We start from the raw sequence: 24,692 nt of genomic DNA, 5'->3' as shown, positions 1-24,692 counted from the left end.
ATCCCATCAATCTATGCTCAATCATCAGCTAGGTAATGAAAGGAGTCATCATCAGTGCTATCAAGTGGCACTTGCTCAGCAATAACCTGCTCACCGATACTCAGTTTAGGTTCTGCCAGGGTTACTCAGCTCCTGACCTCAATACAGTCTTGGTTCAAATATGGACAAAAGAGCTGAATGCCAGATGTGAGGTGAGAGTGACTGCCCCTGACATCAAGGCAGCACTTGACAAAGTATGGCATCAAAAAGCCCTAGCAAAACTGGAGTCAATGGGGATCAGGAGGAAAACTCTCCACTGGTTGGAGTCATAACTAGCACATAGGCAGATGGTTGTGGTGATTGAAGGTCAGCCATCTCAGCTCTAAGACATCACTGCAGAAGTTCCTCAGGGTAGTGTCCTACAGCCAATCATCATCAGCTGCTTCATCAATAACCTTTCTTCCATCATAAAGTCAGAAGTGGGGATGTTTGCAAATAACTGCACAATGTTCTGCACCATTCACGACTCCTCAGATAATAAAGCAGTTCATGTCCAGATGCAAAACCTGGACAATATCCAGACTTGGGTTGGCAAGTAGCAAGTAACATTTGTACCACACAAGTGCCAAGCAATGATCATCTCCAACAAGAGAGGATTTAAGCATTAGCCCTTGACATTTAATGACATTACCCACTATCAACATTCTGGGAGGTACCATTGACCAGAAACTGTTTTGAACTAGCCATATAAATACTGTGGATACCAGAGCAGGTCAAAGGCTAGGAATTCTGCAGTGAATAACTCACCTCCTGACTTCGCCAAAGCTGTCCACCATCTACAAGGCATATGTCAGGAGTGTAATGGAAAACTCTCCACTTGCCTGGATGAGTGCATGTCCAAAACACTCCAAAAAAAGCTTGACACCATCCAGGACAAAAGCAATCCTCTTGATTGCAATTCCTTCCACAAACACGGTGATGGTGGCACAAGGGCAGTTATGATGGCACAGTGGTTAGAACTGCTGCCACACATTGCCAGGGACCCAGGTTCATTTCTGGACTTGGGTGACTGGCTGTGTGGAGTTTGCACGTTCTCCCAGTGTCTGTGTGGGTTTATTCTAGTTTCTTCCCACAGTCCCTAGATGTGCAGGTTAGGTGGACTGGCTGTGTTAAATTGCCCCATAGTATCCCAAGATGTGTAGGTTAGATGGATTAGCATGGTAAATGTGTGGAGTTACAGGGATAGGGCAGGGTGGGGAGGGGGGATTGGGGCTGGATAAGACGGTCAGTTGGCGAGTTGGTCCAGACTCAATCTGCCAAATGACCTATTTCTGCACTGTAGGGATTCCACGGAATGCTTCTACCACTGAAAAACAGTGGCAGCCATGTGTACCATCTACAAGATACACTCACCAAGATTTCTTAGGCAGCACCTTCCAAACCCATTACCACTACCATCTAGAAGGACAACAGCAACAGATACATAGGAACACCACCACCTGGACGCTTCCCTCCAAGTCATTCACCATCCCGACTTGGAAATATATTGCCATTCCTTCACTGCTGCTCGGTCAAAATCCTGGAATTCCCTCCCTAACAGCACTGTGGTTGCACGTACACTTCAGGGACTGCAGGGGTTCAAGAAGGCAGCTCACCACCATCTTCTGAAGAGCAACTAGGGATGGGCAATTAATGCTGGTCTAGCCAGTGATACCCACATCCCTTAAATTTATTTTTAAAAACTCATTTAAGGCTGCAGAGCAGGTTCAGGGAGCAGTTAATATAGCATACAGCATCTTATGCTTTAGACATAGGACGCGGAGTACAAAAGCAAAGAAGTTACGATAAACCTGTATAAAACACTGCTTTGGCTTCAACTGGAGTATTGTGTCCAGGTTTGCTGTTCCTGAGCTGTTCTCCTTCGATATGAAGGTTTTAGAGGGTATTTGATAGAGGTGTACAGCAGTCTGGACAGAATAGATAGGGAGAAACGGTTTACATTAATGGAAGGATTGAAGTACACAAATTTAAAGTGATTGGCAAAAGAAGTGACAGCGTCATAAGTAAAATCTTTTTTTTTAAACGCAGTGAGTGGTTAGGATCTGGAATGCAATGCCTTAAAATATGCTGGGGGAAGATTCAATCGTAGCTTTTAAAAGAGAATTGTGCCAATATCTGAGGAGGCAATAATTGAAGGGCTACACGGAAAAGGCAGGGGAGTGGCCGTAACCGAATTGCTCTTGCACACAGCCGATGGAGACATGAAGGGCTGAATGGCTCACTCCTCTGCTGTAAACATCCTACAATCCTATAAATTTTCTGTCTCCTAATTAAAGTACTAAGAAATGCTGGGATACTTTTATGCACTAACTGAGCTTAATAATATATGGAACAAGTGCAACCTAGCAATTTTTTGTACTGTAAAATATATCACAGTCAAGTCTAATCCTCTCTTCACCTGACAACCTCACATACATATGGTTCCCGAGAGCAGAAACAGCAACTGATGTTTTTTCTTCCCCCTATGCACTTGGAGTACTGTGTGCAGTTCTGGTCCCCACATTACAGGAAGGATGTGGAGGCTTTGGAGAGGGTGCAGAGGAGGTTTACCAGGATGTTGCCTGGTATGGAGGGGAGATCCTATGAGGAGAGGCTGAGGGATTTGGGATTGTTTTCGCTGGAAAGGCGGCGGCTAAGAGGGGATCTTATTGAAACATATAAGATGATTAGAGGTTTAGATAGGGTGGATAGTGATAGCCTTTTTCCTCTGATGGAGAAATCCAGCACGAGGGGGCATGGCTTTAAATTGAGGGGGGGTAGTTATAGAACCGATGTCAGGGGTAGGTTCTTTACCCAGAGGGTGGTGAGGGATTGGAATGCCCTGCCAGCATCAGTTGTAAATGCGCCTAGTTTGGGGGCGTTTAAGAGATCCGTAGATAGGTTCATGGACGAAAAGAAATTGGTTTAGGTTGGAGGGTCACAGTTTTTTTTTTCCTTAACTGGTCGGTGCAACATCGTGGGCCGAAGGGCCTGTTCTGCGCTGTAATGTTCTATGTTCTATGTTCTATGCAAGTCCTGTCGTGCAAGGATTTACTGGTAGTTTGGGTGAGATCAATCCTGCACAAATGTGTGATCAAATCTGTGATCTGCCTGGACTGTATTGCTCACCTCCAGCAATATTGGGCACTCTGATGCTGCCCTTACTTAGTGAGTCATCAGGGAACAGAAGTACTCCTTAAAAAGGGCCATTCAAATAATATAGCCATAGCATAATAGTTGCAGGTGGAAAAAGTGACAATATACAAAAAGGTTAAAAATTTCTACTTTGTAGCATAATAAGCATCAAATATTTTTGTTCACCAACTCTTCGCAGATATTAAATTATCACTCGGGAAAACACATGCTTGATTTCTGATCTTAGACCGCACTCTAATTAAGTGATAAACCACTACCCCAAGTTATCTTCCAAGCCATACACATCTTGACTTGGAATTATATTGCCAATCTTTCACCTTCGTAAGGTCAAAATCCTGAACTGCTTCTCAACCAGCACTGTGTAATACAGCAGTTCAAGGAGGCAGCTCACCAGTTTGGGCAATCTTTGCACTGGGTCAATAGTTTTATAATGCTCAGTACAAAATTTAATGAAAAATTGCTGCTTTGGTGAAGTGTTATAGGGCAGGTCACTCACTGAACATTAGAAGCCAGGAGCAAGCAAACTTCTGGTAGTGGAACTTACCCCATCAGCTCCACCCTCCTGGAAATCAAAGGCCATGTACAGAGCAGCAAATAGCCCTGTCTCAAACAGGCTACTGTGCAATTTGCCAATGGGTGGCATTCTCAATGAGCCTGATCCTGTTACTCCCCATTAGGACTCCTGTATCCAATGTCCACTCCCGCAATACCAGTGCGGCCTTGGAATTTTGGTCTCATTGTTTATTTTAAATCAATCAGTACACCCTACTTGCATCACAACCATTTCTGTTATGATTAACCATGCTTCCTTAACTGCATGTTGTGGTCACCATATTCTTAAACAATAGAAAAGGACGCACTGTCTGAAGTTTATGAAGTGGTTGGATAGCTGAGATTTGGCACTTTGGAAAGCACATTGCTCACTTTGTGAAGTTATGTTCAAGGCTAATCTTTAAAGGAGAAGAAAGGTAAAAGTGCAGCGCCTTTTAGCCAACAATAAAAGAACAAAAGCAAGCCAGAAATTATGATCAAGGGATATTTGAAAATAATTTGCACTAAATTTTAAGAAAAATAAAGTCTATTTTCATATAGAAAATTGTAAACTTACAGTGACATTTTAATTGCATTATTTTGTATGACTATAATCATAAATACTCGAGTATAAAAGTCAGTATTGCCAAAAATCCCTGAGTTTTCAATGTTCTTTCACAATGTGTTATTCCAGAAGGGGAAGGCATACTTAACTACATTTTTAGAAATTCAGTCCGTTTTGAATAATACTATTTCCTGAGATTCTGATCTGCTTATTTCCTAATGAATAGGGAATGGAAAAGCAACAGAAAAAGATGATTACACTGCTGGATTTGATCTAAATTGTCTCTGTGGAATACTCAGGACTTTCCACAACTTGTGAAATAAGAAGCACAAATTTACTTTGAAGAATGAATGTCAATGACTCTCCGGAAGATTCACTGGTAAAGCTATTGACCAATTTGGGTAGAACCAAACAGACCATCAATATGCTTGGACTGGCAAACCATATCCGTGTTGAATTATTTGATCTCAACGAGAGCTAGCTGAGCCATAGGAGGAGATATGTATCATAATGCTCAACTATTATCTTCTCTGACTTAAATTTCACTGTTTTGGATGTATAATGACGCTGGTAATCTAGTGATGGGAGACAAGGAAATAGCTGAGGAACTTAATAAGTACTTTGCGTCAGTCTTCACAGTAGAAGACATGAGTAATATCCCAACAATTCAGGAAAGTCAGGGGGCAGAGTTGCATATGGTTGCCATCACAAAGGAGAAAGTGCTAGAGAAACTAAAAGGTCTGAAAATTGATAAATGTCCGGGCCCAGATGGGCTACATCCTAGAGTTCTAAAGGAGATAGCTGAAGAAATAGTGGAGGCGTTAGTTATGATCTTTCAAAAGTCACTGGAGTCAGGGAAAGTCCCAGAGGATTGGAAAATCGCTGTTGTAACCCCACTGTTCAAGAAGGGAACAAGAAAAAAGATGGAAAATTATAGGCCAATTAGCCTAACCTCAGTTGTTGGCAAAATTCTAGAATCCATCGTTAAGGATGAGATTTCTAAATTCTTGGAAGTGCAGGGTCGGATTAGGACAAGTCAGCATGGATTTAGTAAGGGGAGGTCGTGCCTGACAAACCTGTTAGAGTTCTTTGAAGAGATAACAAATAGGTTAGACCAAGGAGAGCCAATGGATGTTATCTATCTTGACTTCCAAAAGGCCTTTGACAAGGTGCCTCACGGGAGACTGCTGAGTAAAATAAGGGCCCATGGTATTCGAGGCAAGGTACTAACCTGGATTGACGATTGGCTGTCAGACAGAAGGCAGAGAGTTGGGATAAAAGGTTCTTTCTCAGAATGGCAACCGGTGACAAGTGGTGTCCCGCAGGGTTCAGTGTTGGGGCCACAGCTGTTCTCTTTATATATTAACGATCTAGATGACGGGACTGGGGGCATTCTGGCCAAGTTTGCCGATGATACAAAGATAGGTGGAGGGGCAGGTAGTACTGAGGAGGTGGGGAGGCTGCAGAAAGATTTAGACAGTTTAGGAGAGTGGTCCAAGAAGTGGCTGATGAAATTCAACGTGGGCAAGTGCGAGGTCGTGCACTTTGGAAAAAAGAATAGAGGCATGGACTATTTTCTAAACGGTGACAAAATTCATAATGCTAAAGTGCAAAGGGACTTGGGAGTCCTAGTCCAGGATTCTCTAAAGGTAAACTTGCAAGTTGAGTCCGTAATTAAGAAAGCAAATGTAATGTTGTCATTTATCTCAAGAGGCTTGGAATACAAAAGCAGGGATGTACTTCTGAGGCTTTATAAAGCACTGGTTAGGCCCCATTTGGAGTACTGTGAGCAATTTTGGGCCCCACACCTCAGGAAGGACATACTGGCACTGGAGCGGGTCCAGCGGAGATTCACACGGATGATCCCAGGAATGGTAGGCCTGACATACGATGAACGTCTGAGGATCGTGGGATTATATTCATTGGAGTTTAGGAGGTTGAGGGGAGATCTGATAGAGACTTACAAGATAATGAACGGCTTAGATAGGATGGACGTAGGGAAGTTGTTTCCATTAGCAGGGGAGACTAGGACGCGGGGGCACAGCCTTAGAATAAAAGGGAGTCACTTTAGAACAGAGATGAGGAGAAATTTCTTCAGCCAGAGAGTGGTAGGTCTGTGGAATTCATTGCCACAGAGGGCTGTGGAGGCCGAGACGTTGAGCGTCTTCAAGACAGAAATTGATAAATTCTTGATTTCTCGAGGAATTAAGGGCTATGGGGAGAGAGCGGGTAAATGGAGTTGAAATCAACCATGATTGAATGGTGGAGTGGACTCGATGGGCCGAATGGCCTTACTTCCGCTCCTATGTCTTCTGGTCTTATGGTCTTATAATTCACTTCCTAATTTGACAAATGTACTAAGGTCTCATTATTTCTTTCCACGTCAACTGTTAACTATTTCAACACCATTTTATCACATTATTTGACCTGTTTGCATGTGATATTTTATTTAAGGTTATTTTGCAAGATGTTTGAAGATGTTGTAGGCTGCAAAAAGATTGTATTTGTTTATGCAATTTAAATAACTTGACTCTACTACCTGTTATACAATACAACTTATATAGCTCCAGTAAGACCACGTCTTGTATGCTCTTGTTGCCAAGAAAGAAATATTGAAGTATTGGAGTCAGTGCAGAAAAGATTCCAGTGTCTGACATTTGAGTTATGAGAATGATTAAGTGTCGGTTTTATGAGAGTTGTATGATTGTTAAGAAAAAAGTAACTTCGAATTTTAGTTTAAATTAAACTGCAAGATCAGAACAGGTCAAACCAGAGGCTATTATTTTTAGGAGAGCTATTATGAAGTTGTCCTTCACATAAAGAAGGATCATCATGTTGAATAAACTTTCAGATACAGCAGCGGAGGTAATAATCCTCGAATTATTTAAGAAACAATTGAATATTACTATAGGAGGCATGTTAAACTTCTTTAGATGGATGAATCTGGTTCTCTAGTGGTCTAGTGGTTAGGATTCAGTGCTTTTATCGCCGCAGCCTGGGTTTGATTCTCGGTCAGGGAAATGCAACCTTGTTACTTCACCGCGACACTAGTCTCCTACACATTCTGTTCCTTCTTTATGGGCGGCATGGTGGCACAGTGGTTAGTACTGCTGCCTCACAGCGCCAGGGATCTGGGTTTGATTCCCAGCTTGGGTCACTGTCTGTGTGGGGTCCGTATGTTCTTCCTGGGTCTGTGTGGGTTTCTTCCCACGGTCCGAAAGACATGCTGGTTAAGTGCATTGGCCATGCTAAATTCTCCCTCAGTGTAGCTGAACTGGTGTTGCAGTGTGGCGACAAGGGGATTTTCGCAATAACTTCATTGCAGTGTTAATGTGAATTGTGACACTAATAAATAAATGACTTGATATAGGTTGAATGACTTTTCTCTCTCAAAATTATCTTGTGCAATTTAAGCAAGCTGGTTTTAGCAATTTGCCAGTACAAAGAGTACAAAGAAAATTACAGCACAGGAACAGGCCCTTCGGCCCTCCAAGCCTGCACCGACCATGCTGCCCGAATTTAAGACATATTTGGGGTATTTAAGACATATTTGTTTTTTTCCACTCTAACAAACCTGTGTACCTGGAGTGACCCACTAATGTTGCATGTGTAAATTAGAAAACACATTATCAGCATAAAAATTCATTTGGTTCACCTGTACTTCTGCTTAAAATGAAGGGGGAGATGGATAATAGCAGAAAATTAAGGCACTACAAAAAATCACACATCAAGAACTTGCTCCTCGGCCTTTTGGCTAAGATCAAGTGTAGTATCGACATTCTGTACTTGATTGAAGTCATTAGGTTGCATTTTAGCTTCATTTGAAGCAATTTTTTAAAGCGGCATCTCGGCCTTTTGGCTAAGATGCAAATGAGATCAAGCCTTGGAGGAGGTGCAATGCCTACTCCAATCAGCTTGGATCATGTAGATCAAGCCCAAGACAGGAGGTGAGAGCCCTGTCTTGTCAGCTTGGATCGGGAATGTCTCAACTTGTTGAGACTCTGAATTGGACTTGATTTGATTGAATTGGATTTAAAAAAAAGAACTGAGAATATGTGAAAATAAGACCTTTAAGGTTATTTATCAAATTGAAGGTCCAGGCAGAACAAACTAGAGTATAACGTTGTTTCTTTGCTTGTTGATTGAACATTTATTTTTTCAATGCATGACTTGCATTCCCTCATATGCCACCTGGCTCTCTCTCACCTCTCGCTCACAAAACATTTTGTACTGAAAGCGATTCTGGCTAACTCATAGATTCCTGTTTCAAACTGAAAAAAAATTGTGTGTTCTTTTGACGAAAAAATGAATAAAAAATAATGGCTGTTAAGCAGAACATCAATAACAAATTTCCTCCATGAGCTTAATCTGGGTGATCATACTAATTATGTCATTAATGTAGCAAAAGGGCGGCACGGTAGCACAGTGGTTAGCACTGCTGCTTCACAGCTCCAGGGTCCCGGGTTCGATTCCCAGCTCGGGTCACTGTCTGTGTAGAGTTTGCACATTCTCCTCGTGTCTGCGTGGGTTTCCTCCGGGTGCTCCGGTTTCCTCCCACAGTCCAAAGATGTGCGGGTTAGGTTGATTGGCCAGGTTAAAAATTGTCCCTTAGAGTCCTGAGATGCGTAGGTTAGTGGGATTAGCGGGTAAATATGTGGGGGTAGGGCCTGGGTGGGATTGTGGTCGGTGCAGACTCGATGGGCCGAATGGCCTCCTTCTGCACTGTATGGTTTCTATGTTTCTATGTTTCTAAAAGAAAATCTGGAAATTTAACTGGGATGCAGAATGCAGGGAAGAACAGTCACAAAACAAGCCAAAGACAAAGTACTGTAAATGCTTGAAATCTGAAATAAAAACTGAAAATGTTGGAAACACACAGCAACAAGACATGCTGTATTCTGTTAAGTAATGGTCCAGCAGTAATGATTGAAAGTAAATGAGTGAGTGGATGACTAGATGATGAGTAGGTGGTGAGGGGGGGCCAGGAGCGAGGTGGATGTGACAGTTACATGGCTGACAGGGATAGGATGGGTGAGTGGTGGGTAGGGTAAGTAGTCACATTGTTGGGGGGTAGTGGGGCATAGTTGTGCCAAGGGTGGTCAGCTGGTTGGATGATAGTCAGGTTGGAGGGGATAGTAATTGAGCTGTTGGGGTCAGTCAGGTATGTTCTGGTGGGCAATTAGGTCAGGGGGAAGGTCAGGTCTGGTTCGGGGGGACAGTTGGGTGTAGTCAGGAGTTGGGATTGAGGTTAGTCAGAGGGTGTAATTGGCGGGTCAGTTGGGTAGTTACCCAAGTGTTACACTCGATGTTAAACTGTCTAATGTTTCTGAGGCAACTATCCAGGTAAGTACCACGGATCTGTCCCTGATCTCCGACTCTAGGTCAAAGCCAGAAACTTCTGTACAGGGTCCACGGGAGCAGCAGAATTGCTCATTGGAAGTTTAAACTTCCTGGCCAATTCCCACAAAGGTTTTGCATCAGGACTTCCACATGTGATCCACAGACCAAAGATTTGGACCATAATTTCCATAACTTACATGCTTTCAAATGGGAGCGACATAGCTCAACTGTTTGAGGTAGGTTTGGTTGAACTTGCTTCATCAGGACTCTCCTCTGGAATCTGTGCCTCCTCTTCCTTGGTTTCACTGGGAGCAGCACTTTGGTCTACTACTGACTGATCAGCCATTTCATCTTCTGGACAAACAACACCACCTCTTGCTGGCATAATTGGATCAGGCAATAGCTTTGATTCTTCAGATGGCTCTTGCCTTCTCAAATAATCAATGTGTTTCTTCATTAATTTGTCCTACAGTTTCACCTCATAAGACAGTGCCCCCATCCTGGCCACCACAACTCCTGAGTCCCAATTTGGTCCACTTCCAAAATTCTTCACAAAGACTGGATCATCTATTTCAAATGCTCTTTCTACTTTTGGCAAATCATGGTTCCTTTGCTGCCATCTCTGTCTTGCCTCCATGTTCTCCACCAAATTCAGAACTACCAGGTTCAACCTGGTCCTTAAGCGTTGGCCCATTAACAGCTCGGCTAAAGCTATTCCAATAGTAGTATGCAGGATGGTTCTATAAGCTAGCAGAAAACATACCATTTCAGTTTCTAATCAAGCAGGTGTTTGCTTTTTCACACTGGCCTTGAATGTTCGCACTCTGCATTCAGCCAGCTCATTTGATGAAGGGTAATATGGTGCTGTATGGATATGTTTTATTCCATTGAAGGCCATGAACTTCTGGAACTCAGAACTTGTCTCAGACAATGGAACAGCGTTCACACGTATTTCTGGGATGTCATGGATGGCGAAACATTGGTGCAGCTTCTCAAGTGTGGCGTGTGAAGTCGCGGACCTCATTCCAAATACTTCCACCCATTTCAAATGGGCATCCACTAACAAAAGGAGCATTGTGCCCTTAAATGAGCCAATGTAATCCATGTGAACTTTTACCCATGGCCGACCTGATGCAGGGGGCTGTAGCTGGTAGCTTTTGCTGGAACTGGCACTGATCGCATTGTTTGACACCCCTTTTGACTGCAGCATTAATGCGAGACCATTAGATATAGCTTCTTGATCGCACTTTCATCTTCGGCACACCCAGATGGGCACTATGAAATTCCTCAGGCAATAATCCTCTTCCACTCTTGTTCCCCAAAGGATGATGCCATCCACACAATTGAGCTCATGCTTCCTGATCTGATAAGGCTTCATTTCCTCTGAAACACTCTCAATCCACCATCCATGCAGTATCATATGGTTAATTTTTGATAACAGTGCATATTTATTAGTCCAGTACTAAATTTGTCATGCTGTTGCAGGTAAAGAGTCCAGAAAGTTTAAAGCCATTACAATCTCTTGTGCAGTAAGACGACTTAAGACATTTGCATTGGATACGTGAGCCCCTGGTCAATGTTGGGAGGTATATTCATAAGCCGACAAGAAGAGTGCCCATCACTATGCAATTGGTGGAATCGATTGTCCTCCCTGAATAGTCCTAGAAACAACTTATGATCTGTTATGATAGTAAAATGTTTCCTATAAATGTATTGGTGAAACTTCTTGATGCCGAAGATAACAGCTAGGCTTTCTTTTTCTTTCTGGGAGTTCTGTCTTTCCGCATCAGATAGTGTTCTTGATACACATCCTATGGGTCTCTCAGAGTTGGGGCTTTATCATCCCATCTTCCATTGCATGGGATGATAAAGCCCCAACTCCATATGGTGATGCATCACATGGAAGTACTATCTTCTTAGTGGTCAAAATGCACTAATAAACTTGAAAATTGTAGTGCTTGTTTAACTTAGTTAAAAGCCTCTTTTTGTGAAGTTTTCCAGTATCATCTTTGGTGTTTCTTCAACAACACGTGTAACGGAGAGAGCAAAGTTGAAAGATTTTGGAGGAGCCACCCATAATAATTAACCATCTTTAGGAAGGATCTGAATTCTGAGGTGTTCTGAGGTGTTGGTGCCTCTCTAATCACTTTCGCTTTGCCCTTCATTGTGGGTAACCCTTAAGCATTGACCCGATAACCAAGATAAGCCACCTCATCTGCTTGGAAAGTGAACTTCTCTCTTTTCAATCACATTCCCGCTTTCTGGAAGCTTTTTAAAACTTCATCCGAATTTTTCAAATGTTTCTCCTTGGTGGATCCTGTCATTAGGACGTCATCCAAATAAATGACAACTTTAGGCCACTCCTGCAGCAAACTCTCCATAGTTCACTGAAAAATGGCGCAAGCTGATGAAACCCCAAATGGTAGACATGTATATTGATACAGACTTTTCTGTGTATTCATAGTAATATAACTTCTTGGTGCGTGGCTCATGTCCAATTTGGTAAATGCCAGACCCGCAGCCAACTATGAATATAGATATTCTATTTTGGAATGGGATATCTATCCAATCTCACAGCCTGGTTTACCGTCAGTTTACAGTCCCCACAGGTACAGATGGTCTTCTCTGGTTAAACTATTGGCACAAAGTTTAATTTTATTTATTTATTTGTGTCACAGATAGGCTTACATTAAATCCCCTAGTCGCCACATTCCAGCGCCTGTTTGGGTACACTGAGGGAGAATTTAGCTTGGCTAATGCACCTAACCGGCATGTCTTTCGGACTGTGGGAGGAAATTAGAACACCCGGAGGAAACTCACACAGACATGGGGAGAACGAGCAGACTTCACACAGACAGTGCCCTAAGCCGGAAATCGAACCCAGGTCCCTGGTGCTGTGAGGCAACAGTGCTAAAAACTGTGCCCCCCCCCCAATAGATGCTGCCAACTCTGCAAATTGTACGGGCTTGATGATACCCAAGTCTTCCAGCCACTTGAGCTCCGTTGTTATCTACAAATGCATACGGCAAGCTCTTGCTCTAAAAAACCTTGGCATGGCTTCCAGATCTACCTGAATCCTTGCTTGCAGTCTCTTAATCTTCCCAAGTTCCTCTTGAGCATCCGGGAACATTAAACTTCGAATCAAGTTAAACCACATGTGGTAGCTAAAATGACTTTCTTCTTATCCTCCCTCTCTATTCCATTAGCCCTCAAAATTTACTCCAACCATTCTACATACCGTATCCAGTTCTCAGTGGTTGCATTGAAGGCTTCTAGTTTTCCAATGAGAGGCATTTCTGCTGTCTTTTTCAGGCTTGGAATGATGTGATGTACTCTGAAGTTTTGCAACAACATTCTCTCGACATTCCTCGCTGCTAACAGTCGTTCTGATTTACCCTGTCACAGAGGACAAAGAACCAAGAAAAGTACAGCATAGGAATAGACCTTTGGCCCTCCAAGCCTATGCCGATCGTGATGCCCTAACTAAACTAAAAAAAACCTTCTGTCCTTACTCAGTTCTATTCCCTCCCATGTACCCATCCAGATGTCTCTTAAATGTTGCTAATGTGCCTGCTTCCACCACCTCCTCCGGTTCGCATTGCAGGCACCATCACTCTCTGCGTGAAAAACTTCCCCCGCACATCTCCCTTAAACTTTCCCCCTCTCATCTTGAACCTGTGCCCCCTTGTAATTGACACTTCCACCCTGGGAAGGTTACAACATATTAATTGCAAGGATTAGCAACTACCAGTTAATCTAACAAACTTCAACGCTTTATTTGTAAGCAGATAAATATATACGGAGTACTTCCACAATGTTAACACTTCTAGCTCTAGGGTCTGTTCTGGCTGCAGATCCTGGCTCAGCACCAAGATCCCCATGCTCGCTCCCCATTGGGTGATTGGGTCACATGACTCTCCTGGAGCACACTCCTTAAAGGGGTCAGCTACTATAGGGTATTGTGACTTTCATGGAGAAAACGGTGGTCCAGAGAACAATGAGTGCAATGAATTCACAAAAGTAAAAGATTTAATTGTAGGCTATTTTGGGGATGACTTAAGAAATGTATCAGAATGTGATGATGTTAATGACAAAATGTTGAATAATTCTTCGTTGGCAATGCAGGTCAAAGAAACACATCATTCATTGTTCCAAAAAGTGTTGACAGTATCAATAGCAATGATAGAAGTGGTAAGAATGGTATGCAACAAGAGAGTTGATATACATCAGTAGGTTGACTGGCATCCTTCCATGGTGGAAGGTTAGGTGGATTGGCCATGCTAAATTGTCCCACAGTGCACCCAAACAGGCGTCAGAGTGTGACGACTAGGGGATTTTCTCAGCAACTTCAATGCAGCGTTAATGTAAGCCTATTTGTGACTAATAAATAAATTTTACTTCGGGATGGCACGGTGGCACAGTGGTTAGCACTGCTGCCTCACAGTGCTAGGGACCTGGGTTCAATTCCAGCCTCGGGTGACTGTCTGTGCGGAGTCTGCATGTTCTGCCCGTGTCTGCGTGGGTTTCCTCCGGGTGCTCTGGTTTCCTCCCACACTCCAAACATGTGCGGGTTAGGTTGATTGGCCATACTAAATTGCCCCTTAATGTCGGGGGGATTAGGAAGGTAATTATATGGGGTTGCGGGGATAGGGCCTGGGTGAGATTGTTGTCGGTGCAGGCTCGATGGGCCAAATGGCCTCCTTCTGCACTGTAGAGTCTATGATCTGTGAAAGATGATGGGAATGCAGCCTCAAAACTTTTCTGAGGTCAGATGAGGCCATCTGCTTGTCTGCCACAAGCTTTACCAAGTTGTCCCTTGTTAATGATGTGGGATATTTTTGCTGACCCCTTGTTTTCTGGGGCTGGTATCTGCATTGGAGCTTCTGATACCACATGTCATCATAATGGTGAATTCTTGCCCACAGCTGTTGTTGCCATTTGCATTGATGATCAGCTAGAGTTTCCCACTTGTTGTGATTGATGTTGAAGGCTTTCATGGTTCTTTTGGCAGCATCCACAAATTGGAGCTTTGGGCTCCAGTAACAGACTACCTTCCTTATAGTATATCCTTGGAGATGCAGCATTTCCATCCCGTGAACAAGTGCAAGCAAGCAAAGCCTTCATTGTTTGGTTAGCACTAGCATGCTTGGCATTAGGGTTCAAAATTTGCCCTTAAAATCTCCAAAAAGCCTATGAAAAATCAATGATGGGAGTGACAAGTGACAGAAGAGTCACCTCCATATATAGGAGAGACAGAATCTGCGCGGAGCATTTTTTTCCCTATTTTAGTACTTAAATGAATTGTTGTAAAGCTTACCTTAATTCAGCAAATCATTAATAACAGTTCATAGAAAGGTATGAAGAATTAGATAGAAAGGTGTGAAGATTTGGTTAAAATGTTCAAAGAGAATAAAATTGCAGGACAAGGGGGAAAAAGTAAGTGTGAGTGGGGAGTAATTTGATAGCACTCTCACCAAGTACAAACACAGACATTATGGACTGAATGGCCTTCTTCTGGGCTGTAACATTCTATGATTTTGGACAGTCAGCATATCTGTGTCTGTTTCCATATTTGTATCAGACTTTCCATTGTCCATTGTAAAAAGTACAACACTAGGGGGTTAATGATGTACTTGAGCCTTTGACTTTGGTAGGCGCAAGTTGTCCAGGCTTCTCTGCCATACAGCAATCTGCTGATGACACAGGGCTTGTAGATAGGCATGTTGGCCCTGTAGGTCAGTGTGCTTTTTTTTTGTCTATGGCCATTCTGTTAATCGGCCAAAGTTGGTGGCTGACTTTCCAATGCATGCGTTGATCTCTTTGTCACTGTAGACCTCAGATAGCAGAATTTGCTCCCTGCTTACCATAGTGTGACATTGAGTCTGATCACATATGGAAACAAAGCACCCTAACCCATAACTGCAGCTTTATAAAGTGTTATGTGTCTTTAATGTAATTTGGGTGTTTCTGTGCTAAGGGAGGCAGGCCCTTGCAAGGCAGGCCTCTGCAAGTCAGTATCATGACATGTTTGTCAGCACTCAATTAAAACAGAAATATTGAAGGGAAAGAAACTTGAAATTAGCATAACAAAGCGAAAGAATGATTTGGTGTGTGCTAATTGGTTGCAAGTTAATTTTAAAAGGGGCTGCAGACATAAGTCTCATTCCAATAAGTTTCCTTGTGCCAAGTAGTTAGAATTTCCATTTTTGAAAAAGAGTATGGTAGATTTATTTATAATAAATTAACAAAAGACATTTTATTTAGAGATTCAGAGTTAGAGGATTTAACATATATATCAGCTTGCTACCAAACTCAACTGCACCACCTGATAAAAGATTCAGTGAGAATGAAACAGTAGCCCTGAAAACCAGAAAGTAGTCCCCTGAAATCTGACAGTAGCTCTTAAAATAGTCTTAACTTTGAGCCTTTGAAAAGAAAAATGTCTTTACCTCTGTCTGGCATGCTTGCATTAGTAAGGGCTGCTTCATTGGGGCCTTTATCTTTCTATATGATGTTGAGGATGTATAATAAACACTGACAATTTAAATTGTTGAGCCTTTGCTCTTTGTGCAAGTTGTCTAGGCTTCTCCACCATACAGCAATCCACTTTGGACACAGCGTTTGTAGATAAGCATCTTGGTTCCCTCGGGCAGTTTAGTGTTTTTCCATGGCAGTTTTGTTAATCAGCCAAAGTTGGCGGCCGACTTTCCAATGCATGTGTTGGCCTCTTTGCCAAGAGGCATGTTTTCTGCCACTGCAGATTGAAGGTAGCATAATTTGCTGACTGTTTCAAATGGTGTGTTGTGAGTCTGCTCAATGGTGGAAATAAATCACCCTACCCCATAACTACAGTTTTCTTGACACTGGTGGTGAAGGAGAACATAAGCAAGGGACAGACGATACATGAGCCTTTGGATCGGACCTTCTGTCTGGGCAACTAGTGCAGCATCGATGTATAGAAATTCTCTGATTAGGACATGTCGCACTTTTGTCTTGGCTTTGAGTATACATCAATTAAATTCCTCTTCAAAGAGTAACCTGTATTTACATAGTTTCAAGGCCGCTTAATTAATTAAAACTTAATGCAAAGGATGGGTTTTGAGAAGGTTTTTAGCGTTAGAGAGGAATTCTACAAAGGGAGGGACAAGATATCTGAACTGCGAAATAAACAGTACAACGGCGTTAATATTTACAGTGGCAGGGCTATGCTGTACGATAGGAAATTTTACTTTACATGGCTTGGATACAGAGCTTTGAAAAAAAAAAGGTCAGAGTATAAAATAATGGGTGATAGCTCTTTCATATACTGTTATTCTAATCGTAGCATAATGAACTAAAACTTCAACGCAATAAAGATCCGGATAACCAGAGGTTTCCCATAATCACAGTGAGGTGGCTCCCCATTTTTGGATAAGCACCATTTAATTGTATTGATTTCTTAAAGGAAAACTATTGAAGAATAACTGATAATTCTTCAAAATTAAAAAGTATGGGAATTAAGCTGATAATGATATTATCTCTCAGTTGTTACAATTTTACACTAATTATGAGAGTCTAGATGCAGGCATTCTATATAGATTTCTGCACCATCATTCAGCATTATGAGGATTAATTCGGATGATATCTTGGGCTAAAAATTCAATAAAGTCCTTTAGCTGATAAGGGGATAGCGATGCGTGATTATGCCACACCTAGTCAAGATGATACAAGCTTCAAAAAATCTTTATGCTGCTTGTTCATCACAATTGTGCTCTGTACCCCAATGGGGGGATATGCTTTGCTGACTAGCTAAATGCTCAGAGGTGGCCCAGGCACATGCGTGCTTGACACGAGTTACAGCAAGGCAGATTGTCCCTCTGAAAGATGGAGTGCATTCAGGTTGCAGCAGCTCAGGGAACTGCTTCTGAATGTTTTTGAAGGAAGGAGGAAAACTATCAATGGGAGAAGAGGCTGGAAAGAGGGTTCAAGCTTCTTTGATGCAATGCTGGAGGCCTCAGTCCAGACAATTGAAATGAGGTGAGAGGTGATGATTCTGTAAGGGCCCAGGAGGCTCTGAAGACACACCCTCCAAAGGGAATGGGGTCAACGGCCAAGGAAGTGAGCTAAAGGAGTCTGGCCCTAAAGACATATTGTCGTATTGTGAAAAGTTCAATTACCTTATGCAAATGTTCAAAGCCAGATAATTTATCTTCCAAAGACATCTTCTACCCACTGCACTGCAAACTCTCATGCTATTCCACACACCAGGGACAAAGGAGGGGAATTATGCTTAGAACCAAAGGAAGTAGGTGAGATCCTAAACGAATACTTTGCATCAGTATTCACAAAGGAGAGGGACATGTTGATTGGTAGCATCTCAGAGAGATGTGTTGACCCGTTAGAAAAAATCTCAATTACAAGGGAGGAAGTGTTAGGTTTTTTAGGAAACATTAAGACAGACAAATCCCCAGGGCCGGATGGCATCTATCCTCGACTCCTCAGGGAGGCAAGAGATGAAATTGCTGGGCCTCTAACAGAAATCTTTGTCTCTTCACTGGACACAGGTGAGGTCCCAGAGGTTTGGAGGATAGCAAATGTGGTCCCGTTATTTAAGAAGGGTAGCAAGGATAACCCGGGTAATTATAGGCTGCTGAGCTTGACGTCCATGGTAGGGAAATTGTTGGAGAAGATTCTTAGAGATAGGATATATGCGCATTTAGAACTGAATAATCTCATTAGCGATAGACAGCATGGTTTTGTACGAGGGAGGTCATACCTCACAAATTTGGTTGAGTTTTTTGAGGAGGTGACAAAAACAATTGACGAGGGAAGGGCCGTAGATGTCGTCTATATGGATTTTAGTAAAGTGTTTGACAAGGTCCTTCATGGCAGGCTGGTGCAAAAGGTTAAATCTCACGGGATAAAAGGTGAGCTAGCTAGATGGGTGGAGAACTGGCTTAGCCATGGAAGACAGAGGGGGGCTAGCAGTGGAGGGGTCTTTTTCCGGTTGGAGGTCTGTGACTAGTGGAGTTCCGCAGGGCTCTGTACTGGGACCTCTGCTGTTTGTGATATATATAAATGATTTGGAGGAAGATGTAGCTGGTGTGATCAGTAAGTTTGCGGACGACATGAAGATTGCTGGAGTTGCGGATAGTGATGAACATTGTCAGAGAATACAGCAGGATATAGATAGGCTGGAACATTGGGCGGAGAAATGGCAGATGGAACTTAATCCAAATAAATGCGAAGTGATGCATTTCGGTAGATCTAATGTAAGGGGGAGCTATACAATAAATGGCAGAATCATCAGGAGTATAGACACACAGAGGGATCTGGGTGTACAAGTCCACAGATCCTTAAAGGTGGCAGCACAGGTGGAAAAGGTGGTGAAGAAGGCATATGGCATGCTTGCCTTTATTGGACGGGGCATAGAATATAAAAGTTGGCATATGATGTTGCGGCTGTATAGAATGTTGGTTAGGCCACATTTGGAATACTGCGTACAGTTCTGGTCGCCACACTGCCAGAAGGACGTGGAGGCTTTGGAGAGAGTACAGAAAAGGTTTACCAGGATGTTGCCTGGTATGGAGGGTCTTAGCTATGAGGAGAGATTGGGTAAACTGGGGATGTTCTCCCTGGAAAGACGGAGGACGAGGGGCGACCTAATAGAGGTGTATAAAATTATGAAGGGCATAGATAGGGTGAACAGTGGGAAGCTTTTTCCCAGGTCGGAGGCGACGAAAACAAGGGGACACAGGTTCAAGGTGAGGGGGGCAAGGTTCAACACAGATGTCAGGGGGACGTATTTTACACAGAGGGTGGTGGGGGCCTGGAATGCACTGCACTGGAAAGCAAGGTGATTGAGGCGGACACGCTGGGATCGTTTAAGACTTATCTAGATAGCCACATGAACAGACTGGGAATAGAGGAATACAAACGAATGGTCTAGTTGGGCACATGAGCGGCGCAGGCTTGGAGGCCCGAAGGGCCTGTTCCTGTGCTGTATTGTTCTTTGTTGTTTTACCACAGCTCCGTTACTCAGCAACCAAGACCCCTGCTCTTCATTCAGATGTTCCATCACAACTTACCAGCACTGCAAGATTCACTTCCACATTTTGCAGCTTTTAATTACTTCCAGTTATTTAGCTATGGCAGTTACAGAAGCTAAATGCATTTCAACACACTGACTGACACTTTTCCTTTCATCTTGCAGGATAAGATTCAATTCCCGGCTTGGATGACTGTGCGGAGTCTGCACGTTCCCCCCGTGTCTGTGTGGGTTTCCTCTGGATGCTCCAGTTTCCTCCCACAGTCCGAAAGACGTGCTGGTTAGGTGGATTGGCCATGCTAAATTGCCCCTGAGTGTCAAGGGGATTAACGGAGTAAATACATGGGGTTATGGGATAGGGCCTGGGTGGGATTGTGGTTGGTGCAGACTTGATGGGCCGAATGGCCTCCTTCTGCACTGTAGGGATTCTATGAAACACTTCTTTTTTCTATAAGGTTCCACATGACAGGAGGGAACAGTCAATAATCGGTGGAGGACAAGCACTCTTGCATCTCCTTAGCTTCTAAAGAAAGTTAAGAAAGCCCACCAACATCTCTACTTTCTCAAGGGGCTAAGGAAATTTGGCATGTCCACTACGACTCTCACCAACTTTTACAGAAGCACCACAGAAAGTATCCTTTCTGGTATCAGAGCTTGGTATGGCTCCTGTTTTGTCTAAGACCGCAACTACAAAATGTTGTGAACGAAGCCCAGTCCATCACGCAAACCAGTCTTCTATCCATTGACTCTGTCTACACTTCCCGCTGCCTCGGAAAGGCAGCCAGCATTATTAAGGACCCCACGCACCCCGGACATTCTCTCTTCTGCCTTCTTCTGTCAGGAAAAAGATACAAAAGTCTGAGGTCACGTACCAAACGACTCAAGAACAGCTTCTTCCCTGCTGCCATCAGACTTTTGAATGGACCTACATTATATTAAGCTGATCTTTCTCTACACTCTATTAACAGTATGCTTTGTCTATATAGCACACACGTAGTAATACTTTTCCCTGTATCCTGATACAAGTGACAATAATAAATCAAATCAAATCTTGGAGGAGACAGTGCTCTGCATTGATGGGCTGGCAGTGACTGAGGTCAGTTCATCTGGCGTCACTGGGAACACTCATGGTGACGGTTTGTTCTTGCCTTATGCACCTTCTCAAATCCCATTTCATCCTCATCTGCTGTCTGGCAAGAAATACAAGCTGCCAATGGTCCAGATCTTTTGCTTTCCAGGCAACTTCCCCTCCCTCATCTCAAGCCTTCCCTTCAGCAGACGTGTTCTGCTGCAAACGACTCATCCAAGTCAAAGTCATTGTTATTGATCATGAAAAGCAATGATCCTAGTCCCATCCCTGGAGAACCTCACAGTTGAACTTCCTGCTATTCAAAAATCAATTACCGCTATTCTGTTTCCTATCCTTTAGCCAGTTCTGTATCCATGCTACCCAAAGTCCCTTTTATGCCATAGGTTTCATCTTTGTTGACAAGCCTAATTATGGCAGTTTATCATTCACTTTTTGGAAGTCTGTAAACACAATAACAACTGCATCGCCCTCACCAGCCTTTTCTGTTACCCATCAAAAAGCTCAATTAAGTCAGTGAAACATGTTTTACCTTTAACAAATTCAAGCTGACTTTCTTTAATTAATGCACATTTGTCTACGCAACAATCAATTTTGTCCAGGATTATCATTTCCAAAAGCTTCCCCACTTCCAAAGCTGAATCTACTGACTTATAGTAGCTGGGTTTACACACCCTTTTTTGAACAAGGGTGCACACGTTTGAAATGATCAGTCCTCTGGCATCACCACTATATCTTTGAGGACTACAAAATCATTATCAGTACATTTGCAATTTTTACCCTCACTTTTCTCAGCAGCTTAGAATGCATCCCATCTAGACTTGGTGTCGTATCTACTTTTCAGTGCAGACAGTCTTTCTAATAACTCCTCTTTATCAACTTTTAGCCCACCAAGTGTTTCACGAGTATATGTTTCCTTTCTCTCTTTACAGTGGGTGTTTTTGCACCTTCAAGTCCAAATGAGCATGAGGACATAGCACAAAATAGCCTAAATCCGACATTTATTGGCACTAATGACAATTTTACCCACAAAGGCAATAGGATGGCTATTGTGAAAAGTGGGAAATTGCCAAACTGGTACCTATGTCTCTGTTAAAGTTCTTGGCGCTAAAACTGAATGCCTACAGTGAAAAGTGTTCCATTCTCCAATACACAAATTCTAGGTGTACATAAACTTCAAGACAAAAATAAATCTTTGTGAAATATTTCACAATGTACTGAAAAAGTATAAGTTCACTCTAGAATTGTAACTGGAGTATTAAAGCCCATCTTGCTGATACCTGCACTGAATTATATTGGAGCATTCCCTCCTGCTAATGATATTAATGAGTGTTTGTCAGTTGTAGGTGGTTCTAGCCATTGGAACACCTAGTCATGACACCTGCCCCTTTAATTCCAACATAACTTTCCAATGTGCCTTCTGATGGCCCGCATGTGCAACAATGTAAGTGTTGAAATATAGTGTGATGCAACTGACTAAATAAATGCCATAAAGAAGGGAAAAATATAAAGTAGGACGGTCGAACACAAAATGTTTGATAAACAAAAACACAAGAAAATACATATGTTGCATCAAATTACCTCATTGCTCACCACTTGGACTTGCATCATTGTGGTGAAAATGAGGGACAGCCTTTCTGACAGTTCTCACTTCCCACCCAAAAATGTATTAACACCATCAGCTCACACTGACGCTGGGTGCCAGCAGTTCGATATTTGAACTTGTAACTGATTAACAATCTTGTTTTATACTTGGTAACAATAGCTGTACTTAGTTGATTAATATTAAATATTTTGAAGTATGAGATTGGTAGTTGTACACGCCTACATTCCGGATATCTTAGCGTCTTTGTAATTCTGCTAAGTAGCCAGGAATGAGGCAGGAAATGCGAGTCACCCTTTAAACAGATGCACGGTGTCAACTATCAGTTTGCAATGACGTCTTTTGGCTTCAGTGACACAGTCAGGAACTCAGTAATGGTCTGGTCAGAGGAACAGTCAGTGTTTGTGCAATTGCAGACGACGTGCTCACATTTGGACTGCATTTTTCCACCCCACATTGTTTCACTGACTGCTCTTCCTTTCATAGTTATCAAGAATCCAAGCATCCTGTTTTTGAAAACAGAGCAGCGCTCCGAAAGCTAATGGCATTTGCTACCAAATAAACCTGTTGGACTTTAACCTGGTGTTGTTAAAACTCTTACTTTGAAAACAGAGTCATGGTTACCTTTATCCTTTATTTTAACCACACTGAAATATTATTTGGATTTTCCACCCAACTGTACTACTCTCATCTCAGATAAAACTTTAAATGTATTATCTTACACTTAAAAATTATTGGAAAACTTTGTTATTATATGGGGATAAACAGAAGCCATGCGTTATTTTTATATAGATGATGTAGTGAACTGATATAATGAATGTCATTTCAACTACATTTTGTGCTCATGGGCAAGCAAATAAAATTTGGAAAATAATTTATTATTATGACATACACTACTAAATCCCCTTTCAGGCCCCCGTGCAATTTAATCACTTTTATATTTTCTGAACGGATAATATTCAAGCCAAGAAAAGCTTGTGGAGCACACTCAACTTAAAATGTCAAGGAAACATTTTCTTCTTGCCAAAGATCAGGTATATAAAACCTCCAATCCAGGTTAAAAAAGGCTCCAGACTGCTACACCTTTACATATTATGGTCTATCTTTTCACAGAATTCTAAAGCCCTCAAAATTTCCTGCTCACTTTGATGCACCGTATTAGATACCAAATGAATTTACCATTCTGTAAAACTTTAGTTCATTAAATATACAAATTTAGATGAAAATGCCAATGTCATATTTGGATCATCTGAGAGTTTGTGGAGAGCAGCGTGAAACCAGGCAGTCACATCTGTAATAATCCGCTGTGTCAAAGTCCTGGAACTCCCTCCCTAACAGCACCGTGAGTGTAGCTACACCACATTACAGTGGTTCAAGAAGGCAGCTCACCACCACCTTCTCAAGGGCAATTTAGGATGGGCAATATATACTGACCTAGACAGTGATAGCCACATACCGTGAAATAATTAAAAGGATCTATAGTTCAAGGAACTCTAGTTCAGAATTGTTGAGCTGCAGTCCAAGGTGCAGAAATTGCAATGCATCAGGGAGGAACAGAGTTGCCTTGACGTTTTGACCCAGGAGGCAGTCACATTCATGAGGTTAGATTTGGTTTAAACTTTCATGGTCAGCGATGGGAGGATGTGGCTGCGATTCAGTTACGTGAGAAGGCCTCAGCTATAGCTGTATTGGAGACTCAGCCTTTGCCATTGTCCAACACATATGAGGTACTTGCTACCAGTGTGGATGAGAACAAGGTTTTGGGTGGATGAGATTGCTCTCTCCATTTGAAAGCCATTCAAATGGAGAGAGCAAAAGAGAATGTGGTAGTCGTAGTGAGCAGTATATTCAGGAGATAGACACTGCTCCCTGTAGCCATGACTAGCAGCACTGAAAGTTGAATTGTCTGTCAATGTCTCCTTGAGGCTAGAAAAAGATGGAGAGGAAGTTGTTGTTGCAGTTCATGTAGAAACCAATGACAAAGGTAGAACTAGGAATAAGGTTCTGTTGCATGGGTTTGAGGAGCTCAGATACAAAGTAAAAAAGTTATAATTTCTGGAATAATACTGAGCTGTGTACAATTTGGAATAGGGACAGATTAAAAATTTAAATGCATGACAGAAAAGAGGTGAGTGGGACAGGGGTTTCAATTCATGCAGTGCTTGCATCAGAGCTGGGCAAGAAGGACTTGTTCCGTTGGGGTGGACTCCACTTAAGCAGGCTTAAACTAGTGTCCTTGTGAATTGAATAACCAGGGTAGTAGATAGGACTACAGACTGCTAAGAAGGAATGATGCTTCACGTAAAGAAGAATCTTTTAAGAAGATAGTCAAGTTGTGCAGCAGAGCAGTCATCTGGATTAAATC

The 24,692-nt window shown here is 42.5% G+C and overlaps 1 protein-coding gene and 1 non-coding gene across 5 annotated transcripts in view; one reads left to right on the top strand and one right to left on the bottom strand.

Annotated features, from left to right (window-relative positions):
* Positions 1-24,692, bottom strand: part of pde4ba (phosphodiesterase 4B, cAMP-specific a) — a 671,909-nt gene that overhangs the window by 49,451 nt on the left and 597,766 nt on the right. The gene's annotated exons all lie outside the window — the stretch shown is intronic.
* On the top strand, positions 8,005-8,194 carry LOC144498099 (U2 spliceosomal RNA). The gene has a single exon (XR_013498646.1). It is a non-coding gene; the product is annotated as a U2 spliceosomal RNA (small nuclear RNA).

Source organism: Mustelus asterias, chromosome 8, assembly GCF_964213995.1.
Source record: "Mustelus asterias chromosome 8, sMusAst1.hap1.1, whole genome shotgun sequence".
Classification (NCBI taxonomy): Eukaryota; Metazoa; Chordata; class Chondrichthyes; order Carcharhiniformes; family Triakidae; genus Mustelus; species Mustelus asterias.
Note: the sequence above shows the minus strand (reverse complement) of the source record. Positions and strands in the feature narration are given on the sequence as shown.